This window comes from Callithrix jacchus, chromosome 9 (genome assembly GCF_049354715.1).
Source record: "Callithrix jacchus isolate 240 chromosome 9, calJac240_pri, whole genome shotgun sequence".
NCBI lineage: Eukaryota > Metazoa > Chordata > Mammalia > Primates > Cebidae > Callithrix > Callithrix jacchus.
The window spans coordinates 70155894-70181483 of record NC_133510.1 but is presented as its reverse complement, the minus strand read 5'-3'; the positions used below and the strand labels follow the sequence as shown (position 1 = coordinate 70181483).

Below are 25590 nucleotides of genomic sequence, written 5' to 3'. Positions count from 1 at the left end.
TTTGGGATACTGACATATATGTACAGTTGTTTGTATAGTACCTACAGTAAAAAATAAACTTGGAATGCTAGATCTTTCTAGCTTTTGTCAACTTTTTTTTTTTTTTTTAAGACAGGGTCTCTTGCTCTGTCACCTAGGCTGGAATGAAGCAGTACAATCACAGCTCACTGTAGCCTTGACCTCCCAGGCTCTAGCAAACCTCCCACTTCATTCTCCTAAGTAGCTGGGACTGCAGATATATACCATCACACCTGACTAATTTTTTTTTTTTTTTTAACTTTTCGTAGAGATGTCTGATTTTGAAATCATAGCTTCAATCGATCCTCCCACCTTGGCCTTCCAAAGTGCTGGGATTACAGGTGTGAGCCACCGCACCCAGCCTAGTGCGGTGGCTTTTTGTGTCAGTTTTTTATGCTTTCTTTTCTGTTTACTCCTTTGTCAGCTGTCAGTGATAGCTGCTATCATTTTCCCCCCATTTTAAATTTTCTACTTATATTGTTTGATGGATTCAGGAACTAGAGCGATAACCCTATTAAAATTGTGTATAAAGTAAGAGTTTCAAGATCAAGGCAGACTTGTTTAAAAAAAAGTAAGAGTCTGTCACCTGTGAATAAAGTGAAAGTGAGGTGTTCTTGTTCTTAAGGATTTTATAACACAGTTGGAGAAAGCAAACATATACTGGGGACAGTCATAATGTAAAATAATATTAACTTCAAACTTGTATGTCTTGCTGTCCACTGAAGGCATCTCAAACTTAATATGTTTCCCCAGGCCTCTTTCATGGTCATCTCATTTCAGTAAACAGAGAGACTATCCTTCCAGTTACTTAGGACAAAAACCTTGGAATCATCCTTGATGCCTCTCTCTGTGTACATATCACATCTCATCTTGTTTTACTTTGAGGATACCTACTGAATCTGATCACCCTCTCTGCTGCTACCACTCAGATTCAAACTGCCATCCTTTCTTTCCTGTATTATTGCATTCGTCTTCTGGTTGAGTTCTCTCTTTCTGTCCTTGTCTCTGTGCAGTCTTTTCTCAACAGTCCTCCAGAATGATCCTCTTAAAATTAAGTCAAATGAGGTTGTCACTCCTTTGCTCAAGATCTTCCAGGGGTTTTCCATTTTAGAGTAAAAGCCAAAGTTGTGACAGTGACCTAAAAGGTTGTACAGAGTCTGGTTTCAGCTTGCTCTTCTGGCCTGATTTCCTATGACTCTCCATTGCTCATGTTCCTTTAGCCACAGTGACATCCTTGCTGTTTTTCTGAGATACCAGTTTGTTCCTTCTTCAGAACCTTTGTGCTTGCTGTTACTTCTCCTAGAAATGCTTTTCCTATGCAGGTAGCATGGCTTTTCCCCTTCCTTACTTCAGGGGTCAGGCTCCAGTGTCTCCATATTGGTGAGGCCCTGGCTATGTATCGCTTTTACCCTGCTTCATTTTCTCTGTAGCACTTCTACATCTGATAGGCTCTGTGTGTATTTTATTTATTCAAATTTTAATTTTAAAAATGTTTTACTGCTCTCTCCCCATAGGCTAAGACAGGGGTTGCCAAGCCAAAAAATGGCCTGCTGCCTCTTTTTGTAAATAAAGTTTAATTAGGACACAGCCCTGCTTATTCATTCACAAATTGTCAATGCACCTTTTACATTGCAACAGCAGAGTTGAATATTGTGACAGACTGTATGGCCAGCAAAGCCTAAAATATTTGTTGTATGGCCCTTGACAGTTTGTGGACTCCTTGGCTACCACAGTATTTGACACAGCAGATGACTGAATGAACACAAAGTCAGTGTTAAATGGCAGGTTACAGACTGCAAAGTGCTATATGAGTTAACATCTAAAAAGTTATTAGTTATTAGACTTTAAAATCAAGGATAATTTGGGAATATATGTCAGCCATAATACTTTGTTTAAGCTGAGGTTCTTGAAGTTATTAGTAATTACTGCCTGATACCAGAGATATGCCAGCTTTCAAGGCCACATTTAATTTGGAGATGATAGTATTTTTTTTTTTTTTTTGAGATGGAGTCTCACTCTTGTCACCTAGCCTGGAATGCAATGTTACAATCTCGGCTCACTGCAACCTCCACCTCCTGGGCTCCAGTAAATCTCCTGCCTCAGCCTCCTGAGTAGCTGGGATTACATGTGCATGCCACCACGCCTGGTTAATTTTTGTATTTTTAGTATAGACAGAGTTTTGCCACATTGGCCAGACTGGTCTTGAAATCCTGACCTCAGGTGATCCATCTGCCTCAGCCTCCCAAAGTCCTGGGATTATAGGCGTGAGCCATCGTGCCTGGCCAAGAGATGATAGTATTCTAAAGGCACAAGATTCTTTTACATGTTATTTTTTGTAATAATGATATAGAAGGTATCCTAAATAATGAATAAATGGTAGTTGTTGGTTGCGTCCTGTGAAAATCATGAACCTAAATAAAAGCATATAGATTTCAATCAATTATCCTAAAGGACGGACAGATGGAATAATAATGTTAATAGTACATTTCACATTGGAATACATTTTTGGATTACAAATGAAGTAACCTAATATTCCAGGTACTTCTAATAGTGTTTCATGCGGCATCATAGAATCAAACTGCAAAAAACCACCTCTGAAGAATCTGGGAAATGGTGCTGCTTTTGGCATCCCATCTCTTTCCAAACCTTATCTTTCTAAAAGCTGCATTTACAGGATAAACAGTATCACCATAAAGCAAAGTGGAGAGGTGGAGATGATTTTAAAAGAATGTTAGTTTTTTTTGTTTTGTTTTGTTTTTTAAGATGGAGTCTTCCTGTGTTGCCCAGGCTGGAGTGCAGTGGTACAATCTTGGGTCACTGCAACCTCCGCATCCCAGGTTCAAGTGATTCTCCTGCCCCCAGCCTCCCAAGTAGTTGAGATTACAGGCATGCGCCATGATGCCTGGCTAATTTTTGTATTTTTAATAGACATGGGGTTTCACCCTGTTGGCCAGTCTGGTCTTGAACTCCTGACCTCAAGTAATCCACCTCAGCTTTCTAAAGTGCTAGGATTATAGGCATGAGCCACCGGGCCAGCTGCATCTTAATTTTTTAAAAGATCTTTACTAATAGCTGAGTTGAGTGTAGAGAAGGAATCTTAAATCTTGTTGAACTATGTACTATGTGCATAGAAAACAAATTAATTTAAGCAAATGGTGCAGAATTGTAGGATCAGGGCTGGAAGAAGCTTTGTTCAATACATGTTTTTTTGTTTCATTTTGTTTTGTTTTTGAGATGGAGTCTCTGTTTGCTGGGTTGGAGTGCAGTGGCATGGGACTACGTGCACGTGCCACCATGCCTGGTTAATTTTTTGTATTTTAGTAGAGACAGAGTTTCAGCATGTTGGCCAGGATGGTCTTGATCTCCTGACCTTGTGATCCGCCCGCCTCGGCCTCCCAAAGTGATGGGATTATAGGTGTGAGCCACTGCTCCCAGTGTTTTTTTTTTTTTTTTTTTTGAGACAGAGTCTTGCTGTGTCACCCAGGCTGGAGTGCAAAAGTGTGATCTCAGCTTACTGCAACCTCTGCCTCCCCAGTTCAAGCAATTCTCCTGCCTCAGGCTCCTGGTAGCTGGGATTATAGGTGTGTGCCACCACGCCCGGCTAATTTTTGTATTTTTAGTAGAGATGAGGTTTTACCATGTTGGCAGGCTGGTCTCCTGACCTCAAGTGATCTGCCCACCTTGGCCTCTCAAAGTGCTGGGGTTACAGACGTGAGCCACGGCACCCAGCCTGTTCAATACATGTTTGATGACTGCATACCATGTATCTGAAAAAAAGTTGGATATACCCTAGCCATTTTGTTAGGCACTGGGATACAGACTGAGTAGGACAGAGAGGATCCTTACCCTCATCAGACTTACTATCTAATCTTTCTCCCCAACTCCTACCTGACCTCATTTTATGTTATATAATGGAATCTTAAGCTTGAGAAATCAAGGAACTTGTCCAAAATTACATAGCTAGTTACTGATAGACTGTAACTAGAGTGCACGTTTCTTTTCTTTTTTTTTTTTTTTTTTTGAGATGGAGCTTCGCTCTTGTTGCCCAGGCTGGAGTACAATGGCCAGATATCGGCTCACCGCAACCTCTGCCTCCTGGGTTCAAGCAATTCTCCTGAGTAGCTGGGATTACAGGCACACGCCACCCTGCCCCACTAAAATTTTGTATTTTTAGTAGAGACGGGGTTTCACCATGTTGACCAGGATGGTCTCAATCTCTTGACCTCGTGATCCACCCGCCTCAGCCTCCCAAAGTGCTGGGATTACAGGCGTGAGCCACCGCGCCCGGCTGAGTGCACGTTTCTTACATGAGAGATAAAAGTAGACCATCTATTCATTTATGCAAAGTTTTGAATGTTGACTGGTATGTTTTTCCCTCTTAGGTGCTGGGGAATACAGTGGTAAGCAAAACACCCATATCTCTTTGATGTAGAGCATAAAAGGAATTTTTTTTTTTGAAACCAGCACTTTCTCCACTTATATTTTGTTTGTAATCTTTTCTCTCATAGGAAAGTTAGGTGCTATCAAATATCCATTCTTTTTTCTTTTTTGAGATGGAGTTTCGCTGTTGTTACCCAGACTGGAGTGCAGTGGCACTATCTTGGCTCACCGCAACCTCCGCCTTCTGGGTTCAAGCAGTTCTCCTGCCTCAGCCTCCCGAGTAGCTGGGACTACAGGCACACACCACCATGCCCAGCTAATTTTTATATTTTTGGTAGAGACGGGGTTTTACCTTGTTGACCAGTATGGTCTTGATCTCTTGACCTCGTGATCCACCCGCCTCGGCCTCCCCAAGTGCTGGGATTATAGACGTGAGCCACCACGCCTGGCTAAATATCCATTCTTTAAGATAACTGAGTTCAGTGAGTTTTAGTGTGTTCCTGACACTTCTAGTTTTATAGAAGGACTTTTGAATGAAGAAGGAGGACTTGTAGTTATGGGTTCTTTGTGGGAGGTGACATTTACTTATTTCAAAATTTGTATTGGGCCTAAATTTTTGCCTTGTGAGCAAGCAAGCAAGCTTTTTTCTCCCCTTGAATGGAATGACTCTGCTATCAGGACCCAGAGCCCAGACTGATATTTAAAGTTGGCCACACTATGGGTTAAATAGATGTTTGTATGCTGACCTTCTCTTTCCTTTTAGTTACCCATCTAATGTAGTAATAGAAAAGCTTATTAAAATAGTTTTCTTCATAGAGTAGACTTGGGTATCAGCATGACTCAATATTCAAAGAATCATATCTAAAGCAGAATGCATACTTTTTTTTTTTTTGAGACAGAGTTTCGCTCTTGTTACCCAGCCTGGAGAGTGCAATGGCACGATCTCGGCTCACCGCAACCTCCGCCTCCTGGGTTCAAGCAATTCTCCTGCCTCAGCCTCCTGAGTAGCTGGGATTACAGGCACGCGCCACCGTGCCCAGCTAATTTTTTGTATTTTTAGTAGAGACGGGGTTTCACCATGTTGACCAGGATGGTCTCGATCTGTTGACCTCATGATCCACCCGCCTCTGCCTCCCAAAGTGCTGGGATTACAGGCCTGAGCCACCGCGCCCGGCCAATACATACTTTATTATTTAAAATTTTCTTCTCAAACTAATTGTGATTATATTTGATTTTTTTCCTCTTGGTACTTGCTAAAAAAATCAAACATTTGACAGTCTAAGAAAAAGTGAAAAAAGGTTAATTAAACCACTGCTAAATAATTTAGGATGTGTCTAGTTGGAAGTGCTCACACAATAAAGTAATTATTCTTATAGAGGTAAGTTATCTTGACCTCAGGCCCCTTTGCTATTCTTCTTTCACAGTACCTTCTGCCATTCTGCTGGGGCCAATTAGTTCTTGGCTCAGCTGTTGTAGTTTCTCTACAGAAGTTGGGCTTAACCATGTTTATAATATGTAAAAATCAAATTCAGTTTTTTTTTCTTCTAAGAGAGCTAGAACATTAAATTCCCTGCCAGTGATCTAAAACACAATGAATTGTGTATCTTCAAATGCAAAAGGTTTGTTTTCTCCAAACTTAACAGCTTTAAAGATGACGAGGCCTTAGACATAGTCATTATTATGTGTTAGTGATGATTATTGTAGTTCTGCAGATACAAATGCATTTTAAAACACTATAAATTGGTGTTATATTCCAGAGGATGTAGCATGACCATCAGTCTCAAATTACCTAAGACATTTTTTTTTTTCTGAGATGGAGTCTCTGTCACCCAAGCTGGAGTGCAGTGGCACAGCCTTGGCTCATTGCACCCTCTGCCTCCCAGGTTTAAGTGATTCTCCTGCCTCAGCCTCCTGATTAGCTGGGGATTATAGGCATGCGCCACCACGCTAATTTTTGTATTTTTAGTAGAGATGGGGTTTCACCATGTTGGCCAGGCTGGTTTTGAACTCCTGACTCCTGACTTCAGGTGATCTGCCTGCCTTGGCCTCCCAAAGTGCTGGGATTACAGGTGTAAACCACTATTCCTGGTCAAATTACCTAATAATTTAAAAAAAATTGTAAAATAAATAATACGTTAGTCGGCAGTAAACCATTGATTGTGTGTGTGTAAATAATTAGAAGTCATTTCAGGCTGGGCATGGTGGCTCATACATGTAATCCCAGCACTTTGGGAGGCTGAGGTAGGAGGAGCTCTTGAAGCCAGGAGTTTGAAACTTTAGTGAGCCATGATCACAACACACTGCACTATTCCAGTCTGGGCAACAGAGTTGCCCATTTAGACTCGTTCTAAAAAAAAAATCAAATAATATTTAAAGTTAGATTGGAATAAATCTTGAAACTTCTAATAATTTTGTCACATTGTTATTGGATAAATGTTAAACCAATCAAAAAAATATATTTTGCCATGGTCAAATCAAACATTTCAGCTGGGGAAAGAAGGAACTGAGTAAGCATAAAGCTAGTATTTGATGTTAATTGATTGGTAATATAGAAAGGCAGGCTAAGTTTGAACTTCCAGTATCTCAGGCTGGGGTCTCCAGGCATGTTGTTCCAGTTATCTATTACTAAGGAACAAAACTCCAAACTTAGTGGCATAAAACCCTCATGGTTTTGGGGGTTGACTGGGCTCAGCTAAGTGGTCCTTGCTCAAGTTCTATCATGCAGTTGTAGTCAGATGGTGACTGAGCCTAGAGATACCTTGATGGCTTCCTTCTTTACTTACATATTTGACAGGAGCAGGGAAGTTCAAATAGGCAAGGGATGGAACAGCTAGGGCCCCTTGGATATCTCTGTATTTTCGTGGTCCCTACCGCATAGGGACTTTATGGTAGCCAGACTACCGTAACTTTTTAATTTTAATTTTATTTATTTATTTTTTTTTGTAGAGACAGTCTTGCTGTGTAGCCCAAGCTGGCCTGGAACTCCTGGGTTCAAGTGATCCTCCTGCCTCAGGCTCTCAACGTGCTGGGATTATAGGTGTGAGCCACCCCATCTGGCCAACATGCCATATTCCAAAAATACCTCAGTCTGCTCTCTGTTCACAACTTATTTTCATTCCTCCCACTTGCAAAATATACTCACCCCTTCTCAAGGCCCCCAAAATCTCACCTAATACATTTCAGCATCAGTCTCAGGTTTGCGTTCCGGGATCTTGCTATCCAAATCATATCCAGTGTAAATGAGGCTACTCAGATATGGTTCCTTGGGTGTAGCTCCTTGATTACCACTGCTTTCACTCTGAAGACCTGTGAACTAAACAGAGCATCTCCTCCCATTCCCAGCCTACCCAGTATGCAACAGTGGACAGGTAGAAGATAACCACTGTATTCACTTCTGTTTAAAAATACAGAAAAATAGGAGGAACACAGTCATGGGTTCACAGCAATTCTGAAATCCAACCAGGCATGTATTACCAGTCCTGTAGTGTTTTTGGAGGGATCAGCCTTACTGCCTAGGAATGATCCTCCATAGCTCTTGGTCTGCCTTTTGGATTCTTCCTTTTCCATAAAATGTACTGTGTGTTGCAATAGAGTACTTTTCTTGGTCCTGCCCATAGAAGTTTGGGTGTCCAGAAGCCTCTTCATTTTGTGTGGTCTCTGTCCCTTTTAGTCCAAGATGACAGTGTTTCTGAACATAAAATTTTCTTTAAAACTTAGCAGATTTTCTGTGACTATTATGGGAGGGGAGTTTTAATGAATTAGATAAAAGCCACACTTACACATTGATAGAACATGTAGAGCTTAGGTTTTCTATATGGCTTTTGTGGGACAACACCTTTAGAATTCTTAGAAGGCCTTTTGGCTGGGCGCAGTGGCTCAAGCCTGTAATCCCAGCACTTTGGGAGGCTGAGGCGGGTGGATCACGAGGTCAAGAGATTGAGACCATCCTGGTCAACATGGTGAAACCCCATTTCTACTAAAAATACGAAAAATTAGCTGGGCATGGTGGCACGTGCCTGTAATCCCAGCTACTCAGGAGGCTGAGGCAGAATTGCCTGAACCCAGGAGGCGGAGGTTGCGGTGAGCCGAGATCGAGCCATTGCACTCCAGCCTGGGTAACAAGAGCGAAACTCCGTCTCAAAAAAAAAAAAAAAAGAAGGCCTTTTGTTTGAAACAGTGTATGAGGTACCACCTTAAATGTCTTTGAAGTCTAAACTAGGAGTAGGCAAACAAAGGCCATTGAACTGAGACTTGTTTTTACATTTACAAAGGATTGTTTAAAAAAAAAAAAGTTAAACAGAGACTGTCTGTATATGGCCCTCAGCCTAAAATATTTATCTGCCTCTTTGCAGAAAATGTTTGCTGACTCTTGGTCTAAATAAAGGTTTAATCTTCATGCCAGTTTTCCCTGGTACTGCTTTCGATTTGATCTTTGCCCAGAAAGCTTTTTTTTATTTTGAGACAGGATCTTGCTCTGTCTCAAAGGCTGGAATGCAGTGGGTGATCATAGCTCACTGCAGCCTTGAACTTCTGAGCTCAAGTCACTCTCCTACTTCAGTCTCCTGAGTAGCTAGGACTATAAGCACATGTCTGGCTAATTTTAAAATTTTTGGTAGAGACAGGGTCTCACTATGTTGCCCAGGCTGATTTTGAACTTCTGGCCTCAGGTGATCCTCCTACCTTGGCCCCCCAAAGTGCTGGGATTATAGGCATGAGCCACTGTGCCTAGCCCAAGGGACATTTCTTTTTCCTTTTTTTTTTTTTTTTTTGAGATGGAGTTTTGCTCTTATTGCCCAGGCTGGAGTACAGTGGTGCAATCTCAGCTTACTGCAACCACTGCCTCCCAGGTTCAAGCAGTTCTCCTGGCTCAGCCTCCTGAGTAGGTGGGACTACAGACTTGTGCCACCATGCCCAGCTAATTTTGTATTTTTAGTAGAGACAGGGTTTCATCATGTTGGTCAGGCTGGTCTCAAACTCCTGACCTCAGGTGATCCACCTGCCTCAGCCTCCCAAAGTGTTGGGATTATAGGCGTGAGCTACTGTGCCTGGCCTGGGGCATTTCTTAATTTGAGAAATGTTTGCTATATAAGAAGCCTGGGAATAAGAAACAGTCTTAATTTTTGGTTCTAACAACTCCTGTCTCCTTATATGTCTTCTGTAGTCTGCATGGAAACTGTATAATTTCTTCTTAAGCTTATCTCTCTTTATCTGCACTTTGTAATACACAGCTAAAAGAAACCAGTTGATACTTGATTTTCTATCTGGAAATCTCCTTAACCCAGTCTGTCAGTTCATTAATTATATTTTCTGTTCTCCACATTACTGCAGATGACAGCTTTGCTAAACTTTTTCTACTGTTACCCAATAAAATTCTTCAGCTTCCGGTAACACTTTTTGCATTTACTTTTAAGCCAGGGGCCAGCAACCTTTTTCTGTAAAGAGCCAGATAGTAAATATTTTAGGCTTTTGGGCCATATGATCTCTGGCACACTTAGACAATATGTAAACTAATAGGTATGGCTGTATTCCAATAAAACTTTATTTACAAAAACAGACAGCTGGTTGAATTTCACCTGCAGACTGTAGTTTGCTGATCTGTTTCAAGTCTAAGACAGCCTTCTTGAGGCCTTTGTTCAACAGTTTTCTCAAGACCCTGCAGGCCTTGGCTTATACTTGGAAGGCCCTTTTTGCTTTCCTTTGCTGCTCTGTGTTAAGACCAAACATTTTACATTTTTTGTTGTTATTATGGCAGAGCAAAAAATCTACTCCCTGTGCCAAAATCTGTTTTCGGTATCTATCGTCATGTAACACACATCCCAAATTTAGCAGTGTAAAACAAAACTTCGTTTTATCTTTTATGGTTCTGATGTTTGGGCTTGGCTAGGCAGATCTTTCTTAGGGTTTCTCTTGAAGGTGCAGTCAGGTCATAGCTGGGGTTGGAATTATTTAGAAGCCTTCCTCACCAGAGTCTCTTACGCAATTGCAGGCAGATGGTGGCTGGGTGGGGTCATTATCTCAGAGGATTCCTCATTCATGTATCTGGTGGCTGGGCTGGGAAGACTTAACAGCTGGTGTTCCCAGACATCTCTCTAACCCTGTGAGACTTACTGGGTATCTTATATGGTGACTTAGGACTTCGAAGTTGCCTGAGAGAGCACCTGGCAGAAGTTTTATCACCTTTTATTTATTTATTTATTTTTGAGACAGTCTCACTCAGTTGCCCAGGCTGGAGTGCAGTGGCGCAATCTCAGCTCACTGCAACTTCTGCCTCCCAGGTTCAAGTGATTCTCTTGCCTCAGCCTCCCAGTAGCTGGGATTATAGGCACCTGCCACCACAGCCAGCTAATTTTTTTGAATTCTTGTAGAGATGGGGTTTTACCATGTTGGCCAGGCCAGTCATGAACCCCTGACCTCAAATGATTCACCCACCTTGGTCTCCCAAAGTGTTGGGATTATAGGGGTGAGCCACCGCACCTGGCCTTTATCACCTTTTTTTCTTTTGTTTTTGAGACGGAGTTTCGCTCTTGTTACCCAGGCTGGAGTGCAATGGCACGATCTCAACTCACAGCAACCTCCGCCTCCTGGGTTCAGGCAGTTCTCCTGCCTCAGCCTCCTGAGTAGCTGGGATTACAGGCACGTGCCACCATGTCCAGCTAATTTTTTGTATTTTTAGTAGAGACGGGGTTTCACCATGTCGATCAGGATGGTCTCAATCTCTTGACCTCATGATCCACCCGCCTTGGCCTCCCAAAGTGCTGGGATTATAGGCGTGAGCCACCTGCCCGGCCTCTTTATCACCTTTTATGACCTAGTTTCTGAGGTTGCTCAGTGCTCCTTCCTCTGCATTCTCTTCTTGGGGAGAAGAATGAGACTCTGTCTTTTGATGGGAGAAGGATCAAAGAATTTGCAAACATATTTTGAAACACCAAACATCCCACACATACACCTATCAACAAGTTTTGTAAGCTAGAAATACAGTGGGTCAGGCTTTTCTCTTCCCTTTTCACTAGGCAGGGAGATGAAAAGATGGCCTCTCTTCTTTTAAATGTTCAAGAAATGGTTTGTCAAGAGCTGTGGAAGAATACTTCCCAGTATTTTTATTACTTCTCAGTAATAAAAACCTCTTTTCTTCAGTAGGGACAGGACCTGGGAACTTTGGACTGACATTCTATTTGCTCTCTCTTCCTTTTGTATCAGAGTAGACATAATGGTGCTTCTCTCTCAAAAGAGGAAACAAAAAGAAATCAAAATCTCTATATTAAAATTTTTACCATTTAGGGATTAGCTTGAACCCATAAGTAACATCTTTGCAAGGGTTAAAGATTATGTGCGCCTGTTTGTCATTCACACTTTCAGTTGAATTAGTTTAGCTAGCTTTCTTGATTCTTGTAGGGATACTCTTAAGGGAAATTTGGAAAAGGGGTTATGTGATAGAAGTAATTAGAGGTTAGGGCCTATAAAGCAGGTTAGAAGAGTCTTTGAATAGCATTAGGGCACTGTCTGTAGAACTACTTAATCTATTGCCTGACCCCATCTGGAAAGGATTTGCTCACCTTATGTCCTGATCTGGCTCTGGAGGTAAAATATTCAGAAAAGGTGATTTATGATATATGTTTGTAGGGGCTATTGTGTTTTGTGCCATTTCCATTTTTTTTCCTTCCTGTTTTGCTGTTTCTGTATCTCTCTTTCTGGATTTGTACATCCCGAGAGATTCAACCCACATTCTCTGATGACCTAAAAGAAGACAACAGCCTAGCAAATAGGAAGTTGCTGCAGAAATAGCTGTCTGCCGTATTACAACACTTCTGAGAAGAAGAAATGCCTGATTGTAATCATTAATCTGTTTCATTTTTCTTGGTATCCCGATCTATATACATTGTTGAATTTGGGGTAGAGGGAAAAAGTATATTAGCATGTATGTATGTTTGTATATATGTATTTAGAGACCGCATCTTGTTCTGTTGCCTAGGCAGGAGTGCAGTGATGTGATTTTGGCTCACTGCAACCTCTGTCTCCTGGGCTCAGCCATCATCCCACTTCAGCCGACTACAGGCGCATGCCACCATGCCTGGCTACTTTTTGTGTTTTTTGTAGAGATGGGATTTCACCATGTAGCTTTCATTTTAAATGACTCAGTTTATTTTTTTATTTTTTTGAGGCAGGGTCTCACTCTGTTGCCTAGGCTAGAGTGCAGTGATGCAGTCATGGCTCACTGCAGCCTCAACCTCCTGGGCTCAAGGGATCCTCTTGCCTCAGCCTCCCGAGTAGCTAGGACTACAGGTGTGTGCCACCATGCCTGGCTAATTTTTATAAATTAATTTAATTTTTTTGAGATGGAGTTCTGCTCTTATCATCCAGGCTGGGTGCAGTGGTGCAATCTCGGCTCGCTGCAGTCTCCACCTCCCAGGTTCAAGGGATTCTCTGGCCTCAGCCTCCTGAGTAGCTGGGATTACAGGCAGTCACCACACCTGGCTAATTTTTGTATTTTTAGTAGAGACGGGGTTTTGCCATGTTGCCCAGTCTGGTCTCAAACTCCTGACTTCAGGTGATCTGCCTGTCTTGGCCTACCAAAGTGCTAGGATTCAGGTGTGAGCCATTGCAGCCAGCCTAATTTTTTTATTTTTATTTTTTGTAGAAACAGGTCTTGCTATGTTGCCCAGGCTGGTTTTAAACTCCTGGCCTCAAGTGATCCACCTACCTCAGCCTCTCGAAGTGTTGGGATTACACGTGTGAGCAACTGTGGCCAACCCACTAAATTATTTTTTACTTGGTATTTGAAGAATACTTTTACAAAGCTTTGGTAGAATTCCTACAAACACATGCTAATTTATGGTGGTATAAGAACCATGAGAAGGGCTGGGTGCAGTGGCTCGCACTTTTAATCCCAACACTTTGGGAGGCCGAGGTGGGAGATCATGAGGTCAGGGGTTCTAGACCAGTCTGGCCAACACAGTGAAACCCCATCTCTACTAAAAATACAAAAATCAGCTTGGTGTGGTGGCAGGCGCCTGCAATCACAGCTACTCAGGAGGCTGAGGCAGAAGAATCTCTTGAACCAGGAGGTGGAGGTTGCAGTGAGCTGAGATTATGCCATTGCACTCTAGCCTGGGCAACAGAGGTAGACTTTATCTCCAAAAATAAAAATTAAAAAAAATAACAAGAATCAGAAAACAGTTTTGAAATGAGTTACATTATAGGAAGGGAGACAATATGTACTTACAGATCTTGAACTACTGAAAATCAGAAGACTTCACTACAGTTCCTTAACTTCAGTTGCAATTCGGCAGAAGTTTTGGGATTACCATTTTGTACCTTTTTCAACTGTCTTGTTTTATCTGCATTCTTTTGCCTTCTACCTGACATATTCCTGCTCCCCTCCCAAGGTTCCTGAGTAGTTTGGAGGGAGTAGGGGTGGGGAGAAGAAAGAGTTAATTTTTTACACATCTGAGTCTCCTAGTATTACTTAACTAATTTCAGCTAGATGAAAACTTATCTTTTAGAATATTTAATGCATGATATGCTGCATACATTATGCATTCATTTTAAGACTTATAATATAGTAGCATGGATTTATGAATGACATGGATAGCAAATTATTTTCAATCTAAATTGCTCTGTTCAGTTTTGGGCAAAATAATTATTTGATAGAGCAATATTTTTCTGTTACAAGCCTGGGAGTAGTTTGGAAGGCTTTGAATGAATGTTGAGTATAAAGATTTTTGGTAAAACTTGATTTTACCATTTTTTCCCAGAGATTGCCAGTGGATTAGTTTGATCCTATGTGAGGAAAAAAGCTGCTTTGTGAAACCAGTAATTCCATAGAGACTAGTGGTATTAGAGATATTTTTTAATTTGGGGCTTAGCCAGAAGGTCTGAGCATTGATATACCCTTTCTTTTCTGTATTAATGAATTTAAAGTATGTTGTTGATTTAATGTTAGTTTGTACATTGATTTCTGGTTTGGGCTTCTTTAAACTTTGCCTGAATATTAGAATTCGGTGAATTTTTAAAAAAATACTTGCTCATTCTGTCCTTTCATATGGCATATACTATTGGAAGATAGCTATTATTTTGGAAGTAGCAGATGTACTTAACATTTTTGTAATTGTACTGATATGGACTGGCAAGAGTCTTTTGGATCAGAAAAAGCATTTGTCAAATGCAGATTTTTAGTTCATTATGAAAACGTACTGTCTGTTTTATTAGCACAATTAACAAAAGTAGCTCAGACTAAAGATTCAAAGCTTTTCTGAAATGATGAAGCTTCTGTTCCTGAGAGACAGTCCTTTATTTACACTATGCTTCAAGGAAAAACAGCTGGAAATATCATTTCAAAGAATTCTTTTGTGAGTTATGGGCTCTTTGATGGATGACCAACTTCAACAATGACTATGCTTCTTAGAGTCCTAAAATTTTAGAACTGAGAAAAGACAAGGCATAAGTTTAGTTTGGTCTTCCTTAAACACATAGATGGGTAGAAAAGGATGTTTCTTTCCCTTGAGCTTTTGCATTAAAATTTTTTTATGTTCCAAGTTATCTATCACGTGTTATATTTATTGTTAAGGGATGAAAACCAGGCAAAAATCCTGATTTTCATACAAGTATAAAATGAGGGCCGGATGCAGTAGCTCTTGCCTGTAATCCCAGCACTTTGGGAGGCCAAGGTAGGTGGATCACCGAGGTCAGGAGTTTGAGACCAGCCTGGCCAACATGGCAAAACCCCGTCTCTACTAAAAATACAAAATTAGCTGGGCGTAGTGGTGTGCATTCATAGTTCCAGCTACTCGGGAGGCTGAGGCAAGAGAATTGCTTGATCCTGGGAGGTGGAGGTTGCAGTGAGCCGAGATCATGCCACTGCACTTCAGCCTGGGTGATGGGGCAAGACTCTATCTCAAAAATAAAAATAAATAAATAAAATGAACACATATAAAAGATGTTATTTAATTCATTAATTAAAGAAAGAACCAGCAAGGGCCGGGCACAGTGGCTCACGCCTGTAATCCCAGCACTTCGGGAAGCCAAGGTGGGTGGATCAAGAGGTCAGGAGTTAGAGACCAGCCTGACCAACATGGTGAAACCCTGTCTCTACTAAAAATACAAAAATTAGCTGGGCGTGATGGCCCTTGCCTGTAATCCCAGCTACTCAGGAGGCTAAGGCAGGAGAATCGCTTGAACCGGCAGGTGAAGTTTGCATTGAGCCGAAATCTCGCCACTACACTTCATCCTGGGCAACAGAGTGAGACTCTGTCTCAAAAAGAAAGAAAGAGGGCCGGGCGCGGTGGCTCAAGCCTGTAATCCCAGCACTTTGGGACACCGAGGCAGGTGAATCACGAGGTCAAGAGATCAAGACCATCCTGGTCAACATGGTGAAACCCCATCTCTACTAAAAAAATAGAAAAAATTAGCTGGGCATGGTGGCGCGTGCCTGTAATCCCAGCTACTCAGGAGGCTGAGGCAGGAGAATTGCCTGAATCCAGGAGGCAGAGGTTGCGGTGAGCCGAGATTGCGCCATTGTACTCCAGCCTCAGTAACAAGAGCGAAACTTTGTCTCAAAAAAAAAAAAAAAAAGAAGAAAGAGAGGGGGAGAGAATGAACCAGTAAGAAGTTAAAATGGTTCAAGGGACAATTCAAAGTATCACACATATATAAGATCAAGAATGCTTAACATTTGCTGGGCACAGTGGCTCACACCTGTAATCCTAACACTTTGGGAGGCTGAAATGAAATGATCTGATCACTTGAAATCAGGAGTTCAGCTCAGCCTGGGTAATACGGCAAGACTGTCTCTACAAAGAAATAATTTAAAAAAAAATTAGTCGGGTACATTCTTGGAGTCCAGCTACTCAGGAGGCTAACGTGGGAGGATTGCTTGAATTCAGGAGTTAAAGGCTGCAGCGAGCTGTGAGTACACCACTGCACTCCAGCCTGGGCCACAAAGTGAGGCCCTGACTCAGAAGGAAAAAAGAATGCTTGAAATTAATTTACAAACCAATCTAAAACTGGCTTTTTTCTACCAGGAAAAATTGTTGCCCCTTACACTGGATATAATTCATTTGCATGTGTATAGATAAAAATCCTTTGCATTGGCCGGGCATGGTGGCTCACACCTGTAATCCCAAAACTGGGAGGCTGTGGCGGGCAGATCACTAGGTTAGGAGTTTGAGTCCAGCCTAGCCAACGTAGTGAAACCCTGTCTTTACTAAAAATACAAAAATTATCTGGGCATGGTGTTGCACGCCTGTAATCCCAGCTACTCGGGAGGCTGAGGCAGGAGAATCGCTTGAACCCGGGAGGCGGAGGTTTTGGTGAGCTGAGATCGCACCACTGCACTCCATCCTGGGCAACAGAGCGAGACTCTATCAAAAAAAAAAAACCCTTTGCATTGCTACTACTTATCTACAATTTACAGTTATAAAATAGCTGAAAGACCATGAGGGATACAAATTCCATAGAATCAGATAACTAGAAAGGGTACACATTATGCAATGCCTAGTTTCCACTGAAGATGCCTAATTCTGGTCCATTTTAAAGTCTAAAAGGTTTTCCCCTACATCATAAAAAGGCAAAGTAAATGGATATGTATTATGATTTTTGACAATAATCTAAAGTCTGTTAGTTTCCATTACTTCATTTAAATAAAGACAGTTTTGAAAACAAACATTATTCTTAGGTGGATATTTTCTGGTATTTTGATTGACATTAGATATATCCTCAGATTAGTGTCGAATTTGGACTATGTACAGCTACCTAAACTGTAGCTTCAAATAGTTGGGTAGCAAGTCCTGTAAGCTTACCCAGTGCCTAATATTTTGTAGGTATTCAATGTATAAAGAACAATCATGATCATTTGAAAGGAGATACAACTATTTTGCCCTATAATAGTCCTTAAATATACATAAAATTTCGTTGCAACTCAAGCAGCTTCCCAGTGTTAAATGCTTTTTACCTGGGTGGTTCAACTCAGGGAGCAGAGGGCACAGAGTTGGCATTATCTACTCTAATTTCATGTTGTCTGATTTTAACTGGACCTTTGCTGCTTTATGATCTTTTTATTCCTCTCACATTTATTCTCTAGCACATTCCTGATGTTGATATAGCAGAAAGAAATAGAATTTGAATGGACCTAGGTTTGAATCACCATCTCACGACTTACCAGCTGTTTGGTCTAGGGAAACTCACATACCTCAAGTTCTGCAGTTAAATGAATAATAAGTACTTCACAGAATTACATGACATGTATGTAATGGATGTTACAGTGGCTGGCACATAGTAGGAAGTAAATGTTAGTTTCTTATCTATTCCTCTCAAGCTCTCAAGCCTTGCTGCTTTCTTCCTGTTTCCATAACTAAAAAGTTGAATTTGGTTATGACCTTCTTAATCTTCCCTCTCTTTCTTTTTGTTTGTTTCAGAAGTATGTTTTCTTTACCTAACAGAGTTTTTGTAAGAATTTTTGATAATGCATATGAAATTGCTTAGTATAGTTCCTGGCCTACAGTAGGCATTAATTAAAGATTAGAGCTGGTCATGGTGGCTCATGCCTTTAATCCCAGCGCTTTGGAAAGCTGAGGTGGGCAGACTGCTTGAGCTTGAGCTCAGGAGTTCGAAATCAGCTTGGGCAACATTGTGAAACCTTGTCTCAACAATAGATATAAAAACTAGCTGCATGTGGTGGTGTGTGCCTGTAGTCCCAGCTACTAAGGAGGCTTCGGTGGGAGGATTGCCTGAGCCCAGGAGGTGGAGGTTGCAATGAGCTGAGACTGTGCCACTGCACTTCAGCCTGGGAAACAGAACCAGACCCTGTCTCAAAAAAAATTAATTGACGGTGAATGTAAGATGAATTTGGTCTTTGGTTACCTTTCTATCTTGTTCCTCCCTTATTTTCTATTTCCGTGGGTATTACCCTTCCTTCTCTATAGTATGTTTGATGTTTCCTCACCTCTTTCCAAAAAGTCTTCCCTATTTAGGGGGAAAACCCCTTTTGCTTTGCCTTGCTAGCACTTTGGTTAATACTTTTTTTTTTTTTTTCTGAGATGTAGTCTAGCTCTGTCACCCAGGCTGGTGTGCAGTGGCATGATCTTGGCTCACTGCAACCTCCACCTCTCAGGTTCAAGTGATTATCCGTCCTCAGCCTCCTGAGTAGCTGGGACTACAGGTGTGTGCCACCACACCCGGCTAATTTTTTATTTTTAGTAGAGATGGGGTTTTACCATGTAGCCGGGCTGGTCTTGAACTCCTGATCTCAAGTGATCCACCCGCCTTGGCCTCCCAAAGTGTTGGGATTACAGGCATGAGAACACCGCACCTGGCCTACTCCATTTTTAAAAAATCCCTTTATTGTCAACCAGTTGAATAACTAAGCGGCTTGATCCCCACTTTTCCACCACCTGCTCTCATATTAAAGCCTCTTGCATTCTGATATACCATAATTCTTCCCTGAAACTGAAAGAGCATTCTCCTCCCACCCAAGCTCCCACAAAGCTTAGAAAGTTGTAAGCATTCAATGAATATTAGTTGAATAATGAACGAAATGAGAAGCTTTAAAGTTCTATTGCTGAGAGTCCTCTAATACTTTAAATCAATGGATTTAAAGAAACCTGGCCGGGCACTGTGGCTCACACCTATAATCCCAGCACTTTGAGAGGCCAAGGCGGATGGATCGCGAGGTCAAGAGATCAAGACCATCCTGGTCAACATGGTGAAACCCCATCTCTATTAAAAATATAAAAATTAGCTGGGCATGCATGGTGGCGCATGCCTATAGTCCCAGCTACTCGGGAGGCTGAGGCAGGAGAATTGCTTGAACCCAGGAGGCAGAGGTTGCCGTGAGCCGAGACCGTGCCATTGCATTCCAGCCTGGGTAACAAGAGTGAAACTCTGTCTCAAAAAAAAAAAAAAAAGAAACCCTGTAAGAACTGTCTTACCCAAATTCCACCTAAATGGATGCTCTTGTGTAACATGAATTTTGTTGTTTTTCTGAGAAATGTATGGTTTGTATCAGAGTCAGAGAAGGCATTTTAAATATGTTACAGATAAAGTTTAACTCTGAGGGCAAATTTATTAGTGAAAGTCTCTTGTTTTTTCTATTAAGAGAACTCAGGCCGGGTGTGGTGGCTCATGTCTGTAATCCCAGCACTTTGGGAGGTCAAGGCGGGCGGATCACTTGAGGTTAGGAGTTCGAGAAGAGGCTGGCCAACATGGCAAAACTCCATCTCTACTAAAAATAAATTAGCTGGGCAGGGGTGGTGGTACAAGCCTCTAATCCCAGCTACTTGGGAGGCTGAGGTAGGAGAATCGATTGAACTTGAGAGGCGGAGGTTGCAGTGAGCTGAGATCCTGCCACTGTATTCCAGCCTGGGCAACAGAGACTCCATCTCAAAAAAAAAAAAAAAAAAGGAGAGAGAGAGAGAAACTCAGACCATTATTTTTCCAACTCAGTGATACTCTAACCTTTGTTCTTGAGCCCCATGTAATCCATTCAGCAGCCATCATCTTCTGAGACATCTGTGATATTAACCAGACCATACCTGCGTAGGGAACCATTCCACCCTTTTGACTAATGAGAATAGCTCCTGTGGCCCCAGAGGCATATGCTTTTAAGTACAACAATCTCAGTTTTGGTCAGTTTATCTTTTGTCATTATAATCGGTAGACTTGTTGACTTTTAATAATTTTGCTTTATCTGTCTAGTAGATTGCATTAGTTTGCCAAAAGTTACTAGGGCAAACTTTCTTGGATTATAGAAGTTCTCTTATCGGTTACTATTAGATCTTATGTAGTGTTTACTGTTAATTGGAAAAGTTGATTAAAGCAGGAAATAAATGAAAAATGATACGTACAAATCATAGAATTTATTTTATTTTTGAGATGGAGTTTTGCTCTTTTGCCCAGGCTGGAGCGAAGTGGCGTGATCTCAGCTCACTGCAACCTCCGCCCGCTGGGTTCAAGCAAGTCTCCTCCCTCAGCCTCCCAAGTAGCTTGGATTACAGGTACCTGCCACCACACCCAGCTAATTTTTGTACTTTTAGTAGAGACAGGGTTTCAGGCTGGGCGTGGTGGCTCACACCTGTAATCCAAGCACTTTGGAGGCCAAGGCAGGCGGATCACCTGAGGTCAGGAGTTCAAGACCAGCCTGATCAACATGGTGAAACCTCGTCTTAAAAAAAAAAAAGAAAAGAAAAAAAAGAGACGGGGTTTCAAAAAAGAAAAAAAGAGACGGGGTTTCACCATGTTGGCCAGGCTGGTCTCAAACTCCTATGTCAATTTTCCTTTTTTGTGTGTAAGTCTGTTTGGTAACTTGTGTTTTTCAAGAAATTTATTACCTAAATTTTCAAATGTATTGGCATAAGGCCATCTGTATTTTTGACTTATGTTTTTAATGTCTGTAAGATCTATACTAGCTCTTTTTAAAAGATTCCTGATATTGGTATTCTTTGCTTTTTTACCCCTTGATCGTATTTCTAGAGTCTTGCTGGTCAAAAAATCAGCGATTTCATTTTTTTTTCTTATTGCATTAATTAAAGAAAAAAAAAAACAGTAGAATACACTTAACATGAAATTTACCATTTTAACCAATTTTTTTTTTTTTTTTTTTTTTTTTGTGATGGAGTCTCACTCTGTTGCCAGGCTGGAGTGCAGTGGCACAGTCTTGGCTCATTGCAATATCTGCCTCCCAGGTGCAAGCAATTCTCCTGCCTCAGCCTCCTGAATAGCTGGGATTACAGGCATCTGCCACCACGCCTAGCTAATTTTTGCATATTTAGTAGAGAGAGGGTTTCACCATGTTGGCCAGGATGGTCTTCATCTCCTGACCTTGTGGTCCGCCCACCGTGCCTCCCAAAGGGCTGGGATTACTTGGTGGCATGAGCCACCAAGCCTGGCCCATTTTAACTATTTTTAAGTGTCCAGTTCAGTGGTATTAAGACATTCACATTCTTGTGCATCCATCTCCACAACTTTTCTCATTTTCTCAAAGTAAAACTGTACCCATTAAACAATAACTCTCATTCCCTCTTACCTCTAGCCTCTGGCTGCTACCAATCTACTTCTGGTAAAATTTGACTAGTCTAGATACCTCATAAATGGAATGATAGATTGTTTCTTTGACCTGTTTATTTCACTTAGCATAGTATCCTCAAGATTCATTCATGTTATAGCACATGTCAGAATTTTCTTACTATTAAAAGCTGAATAATTCCATCTTTCACAATTTTTTGTCATCATTATTGGCACATAGTAGATTCATATTAAGTAACAGTTGATCAGTTAATTTTTTTTTTTTTTGAGACGGAGTTTCACTCTTGTTGCCCAGGCTGGAGTGCAATGGCACAATCTCGGCTCACCGCAACCTCCACCTCCTGGGTTCAGGCAATTCTCCTGCCTCAGCCTCCCGAGTAGCTGGGACTACAGGCACGTACCACCGTGCCCAGCTAATTTTTGTATTTTTAGTAGAGACGGGGTTTCATCTTGTTGACCAGGATGGTCTCAATCTCTTGACCTCGTGATCCACCCTCCTCGACCTCCCAAAGTGCTGGGATTATAGGCATGAGCCACTGCGCCCGGCCTGATCATTAATAATTTTTTAAGTGGGGGAATGATCCAAGATGGCTGATCGCTAACATCTCAGGATTGCAGCTCCCAGTGAAAGCGCAGAGAATGAGAGGACGCCACACTTTCAGACAAATTTTTGTCGCTCACGGAGCAGAAGATTCCCAGTAGAGGAGCCGCACGGGTCGCCAGCACGACTCTTGTGGCTGGCGCAATGGTTTTGCCAGCACCTCGGCGCGGCAGCTCTTGGTGCAGAGTAAACGGGACTGGTTCCCCTTCTGACCGACATTTGGAGCTCCGGGAAGGCAGAGTCGCCTACTACGGACTCAAGAAGGAACCCAGACTGGAGATTCCCGGGCAGAAAAGCACCATCAGTCTTAACGCTGCTGTTTTGGCCAGGGCAGTGGGTTGCTCATATTTCAGCCCTGGGAATTAACAACTTGGACGTCCACTCAGAGACCTAATTTGAAAGCTGGCAATTACAAAGATGACAGGTGGATAAATTTACAATGATGGGAAGAAACCAAAGTAAAAAGGCTGAGAATACTCAAAATCAGAATGCCTCTCCCTCTAAAGAGGATCACAGTTCCTCATCAACAAGGGAACAAGGCTTGATGGAGAATGAGCGCATCCCATTAACAGAATCAGGCTTCAGAAGATGGATAATAAGAAACTTCTGTGAGTTAAAAAAACATGTTGTAGCACAATGTAAAGAAACTGAGAACTTTGAAAAAAGGTTTGACGAAATCCTAATGAGAATAGACAACTTAGAGAGGAATATAAGTGAATTAATGGAACTGAAGAATACAATATGGGAACTCCGAGAAGTATGCACAGGTTTAAACACTCGAATTGTTCAAGCAGAAGAAAGGATATCAGAGGTCAAAGTCCAACTTAATGAAATAAAACAAGAAGACAAGATTAGAGAAAAAAGGTTAAAAAGAAATGAGCAAAGTCTCCAAGAAATGTGGGACTATATGAAAAGACCAAATTTACGTTTGATAGGTGTATCTGAATGCAACGGAGAGAATGAATCCAAGCTGGTAAATATTCTTCAGGATATTATTCAGGAAAATTTTCCTAAACTAGCAAAGCAGGATAATATTCAACCCCAGGTAATACAGAGAACACCACAAAGATATTCCTCAAGAAGAGCAACCCTAAGGCACATAATCGTTAGATTCACCAGGGTTGAAACGAAGGAGAAAATACTAAGGGCAGCCAGAGAGAAAGGTCAGGTTACCCACAAAGGCAAGCCTATCAGACTTACAGCAGATCTCCCAGCAGAAACTCTACAAGCCAGAAGAGAGTGGGGGCCAATATTCAACATCCTTAAAGAACAGAACTTTGAGCCCAGAATTTCATATCCAGCCAAACTAAGCTTCACAACTGAAGGAAAAATAAAATCTTTTATGAACAAGCAAGTACTCAGAGATTGTATTACCACCAGGCCTGTTTTATAAGAGCTTCTGAAAGAAGCATTACACATAGAAAGAAACAACCAGTATTACCCTTTCTAAAAATATACCAAAAAGTAAAGAGCACCAACATAAAGAAGAATTTACATCAACGAATGGATAAAACAGCCAGTTAACATCAAATGGCAGTAATCCTAAATTTAAATCGACTAAATCCCCCAATCAAAAGATACAGCCAAAACCCAACGGTATGCTACATCCAGACCCATTTCACATGCAAGGATACACAAAGACTCAAAACAAAGGGATGGAGAAAGATTTACCAAACAAATGGAGAGCAAAAATAAATAAATAAAAAAAAAGCAGGAGTTGCAATTCTCGTATCGGATAAAATAGATTTTAAAGCAACAAAGATATAGTGGTAAAAGGATCAATGCAACAATAAGAGCTAACGATCCTAACACCCAGATACATAGAGACTTAGACTCAATGAGACAGAAAATTAATAAGGATATCAAGTACTCGAACTCAGATCCGGAACAAGTAAACTTAGTAAATATTTATAGAGCTCGCCATTTTAAATACACAAAATATACATTCTTGTCAATACCACATCTCATAGGTTTAAATGAAATGATTGGCCATTATTAATACCCATTTTTTTTTAGAATAAAGCAACATTTCCGTTTTCTCCTCTCTCCCTCTTTTTCTTCCTCTTTTTCTTCCTCTCCACTCCTTTTTTTTTCTTTCCTTCTCTCAAAAAAAAAAAAAAATCAACTTGTAGACCTCTAGATCCAGGTCGGCAATGTCTCTCTCACTGCCTGATTTCCTTCCTTACCTTCTCTCCCTCCCTCCTTTCCTCCCTTCCTGCCTTCCTCCCTTCCTCCCTTCCAAAAAAATAAAAAATAATAATTTTTTAAGTTAACAAAGTTTTTAGAAATTGCTTTTCTATATGTTTGGACTCTCCCTTTATGGGTTAGAATCAGTGAATATAGTTGCTCTTAATTGCCTTGTTTTGTTTTTGCCTAATAGCTGCCTCTATTCCCTTGAGCTGCCTGCTGAGGACTGGAACTTTATCTTTGTGTAAGGGGGTGGGGACAAAATGATCAACATTGTTTAAATCCCTTAGGAAGAGTAATACAGCTGAGGATAATTTGCCTTGGTTGGGTTTGTGTTAGAGCCACCTGTGTGAGGAGGTGGGCACAGACAGCTCTAACTACCAAGCTAGCAATGAAATAGGAGGAGACAAACATGTATTCCAGCTCTGCTCCTTTTGAGCTCCCTCTACTCCCACACCTACAGCTGCTGCTGATGACTAATGTTAAGCAATTTGGGGGGGCCTTGTGTCTTTTAATAGTAGTAAAGAGGAGTTGTGGTTATCATGTGGCTTCTCATTTTCCACTTAGGATGTCTTTTAAATTTCCAGAAATTCTATGTTGTTCCAATTTGAGGTTTCTATTTTTTATAGAAAGAATTGGTTTTTCAAAATGAAAACTTCATTTTTTCAAAATAAAATTTATGGTGATTAGGTCTTATAATTATGGGAAAGTTTTTAGATTAAAGTAGAAAATTGGTGCCAGTGAATAAAGACACTTGTTGAGAAAGCAGACTTAGGGAAAGGTCTCCTATTCACCATTTTGACCTGAAGAAATCACCTTTTTTTTTTTTTTTTTTCTGAGATGGAATCTCACTCTGTCGCTCAGGCTGGAGTGCAGTGGTGTGATCTTGGCTCACTGCAACCTCTGCCTCCTGGCTTCAAGCGATTCTTCTGCCTCAGCCTCCCAAGCAGCTGGGGTTACAGGCATGTGCCACGACACCCAGCTAATTTTTGTATTTTTAGTAGAGACGGGGCGGGCGGGGGGTGGGGGTGGGGTTCACCATGTTGACCAGGCTGATGTCAAACTCCTGACCTCCAGTGATCAACCAGCCTTAGCCTCCCAAAGTGCTGGGATTACAAGCATGAGTCACTGTGCCTGGCCTAGAATGCTTTAATTTAGGTTTTTCTCTTTTTCATATTTTTTCTATATCTTTTTTTTTTTGTCTTTGAGATGAAATCTCACTCTCTTCCCTAGGCTGGAGTGCAGTGATGTGATCTCGGCTCACTGCAAGTGATTCTGCCTCCAAGGGATTCTCCTACCTCAGCCTCTTGAGTAGCTGGGATTACAGGCACATGCCACTCATTTTTGTATTTGTTTTTAGCAGAGATGGGGTTTCACCATATTGGCCAGGC

At 41.4% G+C, this 25590-nt stretch overlaps 1 protein-coding gene across 8 annotated transcripts in view; it reads left to right on the top strand.

Moving 5' to 3' along the window:
- The window catches only part of SPATS2 (spermatogenesis associated serine rich 2), a 150359-nt gene that overhangs the window by 26518 nt on the left and 98251 nt on the right, over positions 1–25590 (top strand). Inside the window, exon 3 of one of the 8 annotated variants that reach the window (XM_078336786.1) lies at positions 7345–7435. The exons of the other annotated variants lie outside the window; for them this stretch is intronic. The gene's annotated coding sequence lies outside the window, so the exon portion shown is untranslated. The remainder of the gene's footprint in view (positions 1–7344; positions 7436–25590) is intronic. 8 annotated transcript variants of the gene reach the window in all.